At 29.9% G+C, this 11,093-nt stretch overlaps 1 long non-coding RNA gene across 1 annotated transcript; it reads left to right on the top strand.

Moving 5' to 3' along the window:
- Window positions 1-425: 425 nt before the first annotated feature.
- Window positions 426-1,076, top strand: LOC133829374 (uncharacterized). Its single transcript, XR_009891721.1, has 2 exons — window positions 426-523; window positions 846-1,076. It is a non-coding gene; the product is annotated as an uncharacterized LOC133829374 (long non-coding RNA).
- The last annotated feature ends 10,017 nt before the right edge of the window (window positions 1,077-11,093 follow it).

Below are 11,093 nucleotides of genomic sequence, written 5' to 3'. Positions count from 1 at the left end.
ACAGATTGTCATGAAATGATCAAATAAAACACAAAAGAAACAATTTAAATCATATTTTTTAATATGAAAACATAATTGATAGAGACTCTTGTAAGTAATCTTTGTAGAGTATCTTGTAACCACTTTAACATCATTTATGATTTTAGCAACTATAGAATGAAATCTTGTGATAGTGACTACTCTGAGGTTATTATTACTTTTATTACTACAAATTTTATCTATTAAGTGGTAGCTGCTAGATTTGTTATGGTTTTCTATGAATCTGTTAGTCTTATTCTAATTTTTAGCTCATTATAAGTGATGTATTCTCTTTTTCTATTTAACACTTCAATATATTTCAATAAAGTTCAGTTCATTCATTCTCTATCCTCTCTGAGTTTCTCATTCACTTTCATTTCTGAATTTAAATGTTTGTTTTGTGGGAAATTCATATGCTTAGATTTTTCTTTCTTAATAGGCTGATATGACCATGTTAGAAGACGAACTACCAACAAAAAGATGACTTTCATCAGCCCTTGTCAAGGTATAAAGAAGAAAGTCTTCTGTTGTGCTTTAGAATTATGCTGCTGAATGTTTCTTTCATTTTCATTAAGTTTTAGGTATTGATAGAGTACTCTGTTTGGCAATGGAATTTTCTCTTCGTTCATCTCTTAGCTTATTGTTTTAAGTTGCATGTTTTGTTGGTTCAGTCGTTTTGCATGGTAGTACATCTTGCTATACCCTGCTGTTTCGTCAAGTTTTGGAGTTATTACAAATTTAATTTAAACTTTATATGCTTACAGGTGGAAACTAGCTTAAGTCTTATGTTCTTAATAATAAAAGGATTTTTTTTTTACAATGTGCAGGTATATTGAGATGATTTCTTTGGAGCAATTCTTGACAACATTTGTAGTTAAGGCCTTTAGAATGGAAGAATGTATTTCACTAATTTTTGTATACATTTCTTGTTTTGTATTTAGTGATAAAGGAATTAGAATTGGGCATAAATTATGCTGTAATATGATTTCTTAAGCCTAGACTAGTAGACTAAATATTGTAATTACATTTGAGTAATTAATAAAAATCTATTTATGTTACCTTATTTGGCTTCAACTTTCATATTTGTTTTCTTAGTTTTGTGTAAGTAAAAAAAGATTATGTTTCTCAAAGCTAATATAACACTTGTGTTATACTAAAGTGTAGTATAACACAAATAATGTGTTATACTAAAGTGTAGTATAACACAAAAAATGTGTTATACTAAAGTGTAGTATAACACAAAAAAAGTGTTATATAATCGACTATAAATAACATAATTAAACACTTATCTCTATATTAAAATAACACAGAAATTATGTTATCGTTGACAGTACAATAACACATCTGTGTAACACTGATAAAGTGTTATGTAAAGTACCCTGACCTACGATAACATAGTCGGTCTTAACACATCAAAAAGTGTTATCATATGTTTTGATAACACATTTTCGGTGTTATTAAAAGCATTTTTTCTTGTAGTGTAAGCTACGCACCTCGGTTTCCTAGCAGTCCCCTGATATTTAGGGATCCGTGTGTCAGAAATGCCAGACCACTACTTTCATTGGGAAGCGATTTAGTGCAAAACTACCCAAGAAAATGTGACCCTTAAGTTATCTGGTTTTAAACCTAAAGACCCTTTAGTTTCTTTACCCTAAACAGGTATTCTTTAAATCAATTCACCATTAGTGTTACCCAGATTTACCCAGAAATTTCCCCAGTTTTATGGACGTCCTATTTCTAAAATATGTTTGGACTCACCCATTGAACCTAAATCGAAACATATTCCCTATAAACAGTTAGAAATAGCCTAATAGTAACTACAATTTGTTTTGTGGATGAACATAGTTAATAACAGAATCTCCATTAAAAAAAAAGGAAAAACGTTTCGAACCAAGGGATGAGATACTTATAGGAAACTACGTTCACTGATTAAAAGGAGTAGACTCAGCAATGGGAAGCTTTTAGAAAGCTTCTGAATATCTGGGCATGATGAACAGTTTGGGGATTCTGGGAAAGAAAGGAAGCCTGGAAGTTCAGAAAAGGGAAATTTTTAAATGTAAAGGTGGTGAGGTTTGAAATTTGGCCATCCTATTTATACGTAAATTATGGAATTTAATCTGGGCCATCAAATTGGGTTAGTTCAAGATCCAAGGGCCAAGATTAAATAGACCAAATGGTGGCAAAAAGTTGACAAGACAATTATTACAGTCCTCAAAACCCGAACAGACACCAATCGCAATAAACCACGTGTCCAATACTCGAGAAGTTAGCAGGAATGCTTTTATGTAATAGAAGTCTAAAAGCCCCTACTGTGTAGGTCAGAAAGTGATGACATCATACACGAGCTGGAGCTTGGGGCAAAAATGTTGTACCCTAATTTTAGCACGAGTTCATTCACTCAGCTCGGGTACAACTGGCAGATAAATACACGGAGAAATAACCAAGAGGAATGATATTTGCTTATTATCCATGTGAGAAAATCGAGATTCATAGTGATCTTGTGTGGTGTTAGGCGTCCTAAGTTTATCCCAAACTAAAGATACGATGGTTGTGAAGTGCGAGCTCGGAATATTAAATAGTTGTCGAAGCACAAGCTTGGAGGATATATCCAGCTCGTGGTAATTCTAGTATAGTGCATACTCAGAGATCCCCAGAGACTCGGGATCCCCTTTATACGTTTATTTATGACCAGACTGTCGTATTTATTATCCAAGATACCAGGAACTCGTTATCTTGTTATCAAATCATATCCCAATATAAATGGGAATTATTTGTATTAAATGTAGACATTATGTAAATATGTGATTGACTCACGCGATTACCTAAACCTGTCCATGGAATTCCCCTATAAATACTGGGAATATTGGACAGGAAATGGGACCATTATTCTGTAATACCAAAACTCTGCCAAAATAGAGAGGGAAGCAGCAATAATATTGACTCATCGACTAGGTGGATTTTAACCACTGAACCACGTAAAAGTTATGTGTTCTTGAGTGAATTTTTTTTATTGTTCATTACGGTTTATCATTAAGCACTATTCTGCCTTATTATTTCTTAATACATGTTGGCAAAAAACCGCGTCAATAAAAATAAAACATGTGAGAAAAGTGATTGACCAAGTCAAAAAATGATTTATATTCTTTTATTGATAATAAATGAGATTATAAAGAAATTGGGTTTTAATTAGGGCATAAAACCCCAACAAAAATACCGGGTAAAAGCTGTGCAATCCCACATCGCCTGGGGAAGGTCAAGTGTGATTATTCTAAGACTATGTAGGTATGGGACTACACAATTGAAGAAGACTTAAATGGATTGATTGGTATTACCTATGCCAACAAGATGCATCTTCTTTTCGGTAGCCCATCACTTGGGAACTCCAAAGTTAAGCGTGCTTAACCTGGAGTAGTCTCATAATGGGTGACCTCCTGGGAAGTTTTCTTAGGAAGCGTGCGAGTGATGACAAAGCACGCTAGAAAGACTCGTGTTGGTTTGCAAGGCCAGTCGTCATTCCAGGAAGCAGCCATAGTGATGTGGGGCGTTACAAATGGTATCAGAGCCTTGAACCAGCCAGAAGTGTGGCCAACGGGGACGTCAGACCCCTAAGGGAGGGTGATTGTGATAGTCGGAATCTCGTGATCCGCAGGGGGAAAGACGGGGTAAAAGTTGTGCAATCCCACATCGCCTAGGGAAGGTCAAGTGTGATGATTCTAAGACTGTGTAGGTATGGGACTACACTGTTGAAGATGACTTAAAGGGATTGATGGGTACTACCTATGCCAACAAGATGCATCTTCTTTTCGGTAGCTTTTCACTTGGGAACTCCAAAGTTAAGCATGCTTGACCTGGAGTAGTCTCATGATGGGTGACCTCTTGGGAAGTTTTCCCAGGAAGCGTGCGAGTGAGGACAAAGCACGCTGGAAAGACTCGTGCTGGTTTGCAGGGCCAGTCGTCATTCCAGGAAGCAGCCATAGTAACGTGGGGCGTTACAAAGGATTTACAACAACAGTCTCATAAAAGCAAAAGACTTGCATAGAAGAACTAAATAATTGCATGCTTGTCTCGATAAAGAATTAAAATTTGAAACTCGCATCAAGTTTTTGGATTTGGAAAATGCTATTAATAATCTTATTGGTGCAATTTGTGATGCACAATAAATGTTATTTTTATCTATTTATTTAAGGTATCTCATGGTTTTTTTTTTACTAAGAATTATATGAAAGCTATTTATATTTTATGTTTACAATGATCATATGAATGTTGTAAATTAAACCATTAAATAATAAAAAGTAAAATTTCATTAGTTCAATCAAACATAAAAAATAAAAATCTACAAAGTACAATAGTAGATAAACAAACAAACACTTTCCTTACACACTTTTCAACTTTTCCATCATTCTCAAGAGCACGTCCATATTTTCCAAGTGCTCGTCGACTTTTGTTTATTCCTCTTCGAACAGTTTCTTCATTTTCTCAAATAATGTTTCACAATTGTCGGATCCAAAACTCAATCCAAGACAATCAATCAAATATGTAGCAAGTAACACAATCTCTTTATCTTCTTTCTCTCCTAAGTCATCATAATATTGAGTAAATGGACACATTCTTAAAAATATAAAATAATTTCAAACTCTACCTAAAAAACAAAGTTTACATTTGAATACAAATGATAACATTTTATATAAGATAAAATTATTTATAAATAGTGTTAAAACCACATAATTTTGAAATTATGACATTTAAGATATCCAATTTTTTTTTTTAAAATGAAATTTCATTATAAACCAATACCCGAATTTTTTTTGGTTAAATTAATAAATAAGATGGGTAATAATTATGGAAAATATACCAATTAATGAGCTATTCCATATCCCTAAAATCATGCTCAAATTTCTGATCAGTTATACTTCTTAAAACATTAAATGAACATATTTCAATTCTCTAAAATAGCACAATAATTTTGTTATTGGTTAGGTTGATTATACATAATTATACCATTAAATTCTAAATGGTTAAGTTGTTATTAATTAGTTTATTTACTATGCGCTGATTTTTAATTTAAATTTAAAACATAATTTTGAAATATATTTAATTTTGGTTGAGTTAGTTTGTGTAAAAAAAAAGTATATATTTTATTAAAAAATTTCTTAAAAACATGAGCAATTAAATTAGAAAATGATAACTAATTTCATTAAATGTATGTATTCATAAATCCATTCCAATACCCTAACATCATGCTATATTTATGATTGGTTGAGTTATTAATCATTTCTCATGAAAAAACATGTACAATTAAGATCATGCCAACTAATTTCATTAAATACATGTCTCCATAAATCCATTCCAATTCTCTAACGTCATGCTCAAAAATCTGATTGGTTGATATATTAATCATTAAATTTGAAATTAGCATATACAAAATTATTTTTATTTAAGAAATATGATATTAGTGTCTACAACTAACATTTTAAACTTCCAATAAACATGAAAATGATATAATTTAAAGTGTGTTTTAATCTTGTTAATAAATAATTAATTCAAAAGTAAAATATTCAAATTCTCCCAAATATTGATCATCTTATAATTTCTCAAAATTGATAAATAATAATACAAATTTCTTTCTTTTACACAACTTGATTAAGAATAACAAAATTAAGTTAAAGATCACCGTCCCTAGTACTATATTCCTCTGCTTGAAATGAGCTCTCGAACATCTTTCAATAATTTTGCTCTATTCTTGTTGAAATTTGAGCATGCAATCCATGAAGCTATGTGACACATTTCTTCATTAGAGTCGAACTACAATAGTGAAAAAAAAAATACTCAAGTATAGTATGATAAGAACAAAATATATATAAAAAAAATAACTTAGAATGAAATCTATTTACCACAAAAGACCTTGAGTCGAGCTTACAACTATTAATCATAAATAATATGACAAAGACTCCACAATCGTACAAATTTTGTTGTCTAGGGACATTTCTACCACGAACTATACCAAAACTAGCAAAGTTGAAACTACCAGGTTTCCTTTTGATCATCTCCAATAACAAATCTAGATTGTGTAGCTGCATTTGCACTCCAGCATTAGAATTTATAAATTTAAAATTTATAAAAAAAATAATATATTCAACCAATAAAACTTACAATATCGACAATCTTAGATGATTGTAATATAGAATTCTTTTCATCAGTAAGTGAGTCTCAAACTTCTAATTTTTTTTCTTTCAGTATCACCCATGCAAGAATGAAGTGTCTTACAAGCAACATAAGAATATAAATCTACTAGAATAATTGATGTTCGAAATTACATAATAAATAGATGTTTAAAAATAGGTACAGCATAAACCATTAGAATCATACTTCATTGCAATGTTCAAGGGAGCCCATAAATCTTTCGTAGTAATGCATTTTCCTCCAAATTTGATGTAGTGGTAAATTGGAGTAGGAATCGGGAAGTAAGTATTTCTATTGTCAAAATTAAAAAAAAATTAAAAAATTAACTCAACAAACATGGAATATGTTTTGAAAAAAATAAAAAATAAAAACTCACCACATTTCGAAGAAGAAGATACCAATTCTTACACTATTTACCCTTCTTCAACCTTTCATCCTCGGACAAGAGTGAAGAAACCAAGTAACAATCTAAATTTACCAAAAAAAAATTATAACAATCACGCTAAAATTATTAATATATACAAATGAATTACCTCAGTCTCCAACTTCGTTTTAGGTTCAAGATAACGGAAGTCGGACCGTCGTAGAAAACTAAACTCACTTTCAACTATTATTTCCCTGTAATAGATACAATAATAAACATTAAAATATATTGAAAAATGAAAAAAAATATATACATTAAGAAAGAAAACCTTACAATTGATCAGAGTTTGAGAAAATGTATTCTAACACTTCCCTATCTTTCGGTCTTAAAGTATTACCGAGTTTAAAATGTTCAAAGAACACAACATCATCTTGGCTAATAACATGTTTTTTTTTTAGGGAAAAGTTGAGAACTACCCATTTTTAGGAGTAGTTAACTAAAATTAGACATTAAATATATTTAGTTGAACTTTACCCATTATTATCATGAGATTTCCCAAATTACCCTTATTTGAGCACATGATTTTAAGTGTTGTTGTAATATGTATTATATGTGTCATATTATAGTTAAATTAGAAATACATTCTAATTGTAGTGTGTTTAAGGAGAAAAAAAAAGCATGTAATTGAAGGGGTATAATTGGTACATCAATTGAAAATTTGGGTACTAAAATAAAAGTTAAAAATAGTGGGTAAAAATTAAAGTGTATCATTTAAAATGGGTATAGGATCTAATTTCTACTTTTTTTTAAAATAGTGATGGTGAGACTTTTTCACTAATGGATTCACATGTCAATTTTTTTTCTCATATCTACATAGAATTTTATCATTGTCTTGTAAATCCAGTTTAATAGAGTTTAGTTCATCTCATGTTCAATTACTGTCCTCCATTCCATTTTTGATTCTATCACGAATTTCTATACAAAAAAAAATGATGAAGATTCACTCTATAAAAAATATTTCCTTCAAGACAAACAAAATATATATTTGAAAATTTTACTTGATGAATTTTTCAAAACTTTAAAATTCCTCACAATTTTAGTTTATTGAAGAAAAATTAACTAAAAAATAATTTTGTAATAGTGATGTTTTAAAGAAAAATTTTAAAAATTGGAAATTTTTAAAACTCTATAACCTTCAATGTAAATTTATAACCATAATAGTTGATATCGAAGAAGTTTGAATATTTTTCGGGAAAAAAAAAAAAAAAAACCTACCATTCAATTTCGAATTTTACAATGAGAGAAATTTGTTTGTAAAAATAAAGAAAAAATAATAATTGAGAATTTTGAATGAAACACTTTAAAATATCTTGAGTTTTTTCATCAAACACTTGCAAAAAAAAAAAAAATTTCTTGTGGGTTTTTACTAAACAAGTTTTTTAAGAGAAATAAGATTCTCATTTTTTTTAATTTCAAATCCTACACAACAAACAAAAATAGGTTGGAAAATTTTTGGGAAAAAAAAGCTTTAGTAGTGAATTTTGAAATATGAAATTAGAGAAATAGATGATAATTTATTTGAAAAAATAAATAAAGCACAAAAATAATTGAAAATCTTGCAAGAAACACTGAAAAATCTAGAGCTTTTTCATCAAACACTTTTAAAAAAAATTGTACTTGTGTGATTTTACTAAACAAGTTTTTTAAGATAAATAAGATTTAGTCATCTTTTATAATTTCAAATCTTACATGACAAATAAAACTAAGTTAATTTTTTTTTTTAAGAAAAAAAAAAGCTCTAGTTGTGAATTCCAAAATATGAAATTAGATAAATAGAGGATAATTTGTTTGTAAAAATAAAGAAAGCACAAGAATTATTGAAAATCTTGCAAGAAACACTGAAAAATATAGAGTTTTTTCCATCAAACATTTTTAAAAAAAATTGTTTTTGTAGGTTTTTACTAAACAAGTTTTTCAAGATAAATAAGATTTACTCATCTATGTGAATTTCAAATCCTACGTAACAAAAAACAAGTTGGAATTTTTTTAAAAAAAAATAGAAAATCTACTAGTAATTTTCGAAAATAACATAAATTTGGAAATCTTACTGGAAAACACTTCCAAAAATTGGAGCTTCTTTAATAAACAAATTTTTTAAGATTTTTAAGATAAGTAAATTTTGTATAAAAATATATTTAATATACATATATAAATTTCGAAATAGGAATCATTAATTAGCCAACTAATTGTAGTTGGTAAGATAAGAGTCATTAATGCATAAGGAATGAATCTGGAAAGAACATAGAATAAAGGAATTGAGATATAGAATCAAAGATAGCATTAATTAACTTCTTTAAATGTGGAACGTTAGATCTTAATCCAATGGCTATTAATTGACAACTCATCCATGAGGAAAAAACTCAATCACCATTAAAAGTGAACCCTAATATATAATACATAATAAATACATTATATATAATATACCTTTAAAAGCAAATGTATCATTATGTTCAATTGTTCATTATTTGATCATCCAATTCCAAACTAAAACTAAGCTGTGCTTCATGGTTCCTAGATTAAACCATTTTAAAACAGACTAATACATAAATGTACAAGAGAAACTTAAACTTGATTTTGTTACTAAGTTCAGAAAAGGTAGGAGGGATTCTAGAGGTATAAAAGACAACAATTTAGCATTGTCTTTATTCATAAGAAACAAGAAATTAAAAAGGTAATATAGAAAGTACCTGGACACTAGATAAGAAACTAGAAATGCCAATTTGATCATTTTGCACCTACCCAACATAAAAATTGACAAGACAACAAACTCAGTAAATAATTTGCTTAAAACAGGCAATCATGATCCATAACCATATAATTGACAGAGAAACTTGTATTTGCATTGCTGGCAAAAGTAGCCAGGTTTCAAGCTATCAAATACCTTGTAGTACATCACTTGCATGATGACCCTGTATCTTCCATATAAGTAAGACCTCCTTTCTAACAGTACATCATTGCACTACATTCTTCAACCTGAGCCAATCAATTCGTGTCTTCATCTTCTCTTCAACTTCAAATTTTACTTAAGGTGTACTTTTTACTGTGAGATTCTTTATATCTGCTTGCTGCATACCCTGACTTTAAGTTGCCACCCTTGTCCCATAAATTCAAGTTACTATCCAGTTAGGTCCCAAATAGATTCACACACAACACATAGAACACTACAAGAACAATGACCAGATAAATAACATAGCATAGCTAATAAACCCAGTGGTATTCGAGAGACCACCACTCCCCAAAGAGCTACTGCTCCTAATCTCAGATTCATACGATGAATGTCCTCTCCATCTCCACAGCCCTATTTAAATATACTCAATATGGGCTCTTACACTTCCCAAAACCACTTGCCCCTTAATTATTCATTATTACAAAATATAACCCACCATCCCCACCACCTTATTAATGTCTATTTGCTGACTCTTGGTTTCCTAACATATACCTTTCAGCTCTGCCTTTTCCTAGCTAGAAAGACTCACTACCATGAGAAATATTGTTTTTCAAAATCCAGAGGTGAGCGATAGATGATGCTACTGGTCTTCTAAGCAATGTCTGGGATTCTTCTAGAGTTCCAGTGATAGTACCTCTATTAAGCCTACCAATGATATTGTGTTCAGTTTTGTCTATTATGCTTTTCATCGAGTGAGTTTACATGGCGATAGTAATCTTGTTCGTAAAACTTTTGGGGAAAAAAGATACACCAGATACAAATTAGAGAGAATGAAGGTAGATGTGGAGCTTAACAAAAGCTACCCATTGGTCTTGATTCAAATACCTATGTTCAACGAGAAAGAGGTAAAGTTAAATTTAGTAATATATACAAACTTTATATATAATCATATGATAATAAAACAAGGTTTTGATTGTCATATCTAAACTTACACTGTAAACCAATTTCATGTTTGGTTTAAGAAAATAATTTTTCTCAATCTTCTATCAAGAAATACCAAAAGAAATCTGCAAATAATTGTACATATCCTGGTTTAAGTTGTATGGTAGTACAGTTTTTCCTGCCATTTCAACAATCAAAACAAAGTATTTGATTAATCTTTATATAGAATTTTGACAGAGGAAAGAAATTTCTTGCCTCAAAAGAATGTTATCAAATTTTAATTTTGTCATTAATTGAGCATATTTATTATTAGATGCAATTCATTGCTTCTATTTAAAGTAACAAAGTTCAAATTAATTCTAAATTAAAGAGATTCTTTTATTCGTTATGTTTCTATATTTATTTTCTTCGGCACACAATAAATAGTATCTGTATATAAATACAACATTTTATCATCATGTATGGGCACTGTCGCATCCCAAAGCTTCAAATAGTGTAATACTACATGCTGTGTGTACAGAGAACAATATGCTTAGGCTTATCCTGCTTAACTAGATTGGTTCCCATAATTAACATTTTGTCATACTAAGATTAGGCTCTCATATGATATGATTAAGGTAAAATCTGGTAAAAAAAAGTGTG

This window comes from Humulus lupulus, chromosome 4 (assembly GCF_963169125.1).
Source record: "Humulus lupulus chromosome 4, drHumLupu1.1, whole genome shotgun sequence".
NCBI classification, from domain to species: domain Eukaryota; kingdom Viridiplantae; phylum Streptophyta; class Magnoliopsida; order Rosales; family Cannabaceae; genus Humulus; species Humulus lupulus.
This window is presented reverse-complemented; position numbering and strand designations above follow the sequence as displayed.